Source organism: Giraffa tippelskirchi, chromosome 6 (assembly GCF_054371585.1).
Source record: "Giraffa tippelskirchi isolate mGirTip1 chromosome 6, T2T-mGirTip1v1.2.pri, whole genome shotgun sequence".
Taxonomy (NCBI): domain Eukaryota; kingdom Metazoa; phylum Chordata; class Mammalia; order Artiodactyla; family Giraffidae; genus Giraffa; species Giraffa tippelskirchi.
The window spans coordinates 64887930-64889293 of NC_137280.1; the positions used below are offsets into that span (position 1 = coordinate 64887930).

General features: G+C 42.4%; 1 pseudogene; it reads right to left on the reverse strand.

Annotated features, from left to right (window-relative positions):
- Positions 1-785: 785 nt before the first annotated feature.
- Positions 786-1132, reverse strand: LOC145508628 (histone H2B type 2-K1 pseudogene; annotated as a pseudogene).
- Between the last annotated feature and the right edge of the window lie 232 nt (positions 1133-1364).

Genomic DNA, 1364 nt, shown 5'->3' on the forward strand with positions numbered 1-1364 from the left:
ATCCCTGGTCAGGGAGCTAAGATTCCACATGTTTCATGACCAAAAATCCGAAACATAAAAACAGAAGCAGGACTTCACTGATGGTCTAGTGATTAAGAATCTGCCTTGAAATTCAGGGGACACTGATTCAATCCCTGGTCTGGGAAAATCCCACAGGCCACAGAGCAACTAAACCCATGTACCACAACTACTCAGGTCTGAGAGACCTAGAGCCAGTTCTCCGCAACAAGAAAAGCCGCTGCAACTAGAGAAACTCCATGCTCAGCAACAAAGACCCAGCACAACCATGAAAAATAAAAATGTTAAAAAAAATCTTAAAATTAAAAAAAAATCACTAATAAATAAAACCAGAAGCAATATTGTAACACATTTAGTGAAGACTTTAAAACTGGTCCACATAAAGAAGTCGTAGAAAGAATGTAAATAGATGCTCATTGTCATCATCCTTGCTCCATATGAAGTGGTTGTGGACCTGGGACACTTGATTAGCCACATAAACATCTGTCCTTCCAAGGGCTCACATTGCTTCTGGGAATGAAGCCCACCCAGCTGCATAGAAGGTATTGCAGTCACCTGACTAATATCAGGCTTCATGTAATCTACATAAGTGTTACAACCTGAGAGTTACAGTCAAGGTATGGGAAGGTGTAGATGGAAGACGCAATTCTTTTCAAGTTTATATATATATATATTTTTTTTTTTCCTCAAAGAAAACTTTAATTTTTTTATTGAAGACTTTTTTGTTTCCCGCAGCAATTCAGCCTTTATTAAGGTCAGGTCCCAGGTCACTTAGAGCTGGTATACTTGGTCATGGCCTTGGTGCCCTCAGACAGAGTGTCCGTGGCCACCTCCCTAGGCAGCCACAGACACACAGCCATCTGGACCTCCCGGATGTCAGGATGGTTCAGCCTGAGTACTAGGCCAGCCGCTCAAACACATCATTCATGAATGAGTTCATGATGCCGATGGCCTTGGAGGAGATGCCGATGACGGGGTGTACCTGCTTCAGCACCTTGTATATGTACGTTGAGTAGGTTTCTTTATGCCAGCTGTGCCTTTTGGACTTCTTGTCCCCAGGACTCCAACCCTTCTGGCCCCCAGACTGCTGCGGCTGTCTAGGCTTGGCACTCATCCTCCTGCTCCTCCTTCTTGAAGAAATTTTGACAAGAGGAAGGAAACTGGAAAAAAGTAGGACTTTTTTCTCTTCAAAGTGTTAATTTCTGCTCCACTTTTTGTTACCAGACTCTACCAAAAAGTTTCTTTCATGCTTTTTTACTTAATGCTATTTTGTAAGCCTCTTTCCAAGCTTTGCAAAATTGCATCCACTTCAAAGTGACCCCAGTATTCAATTTCAATTCATTCCC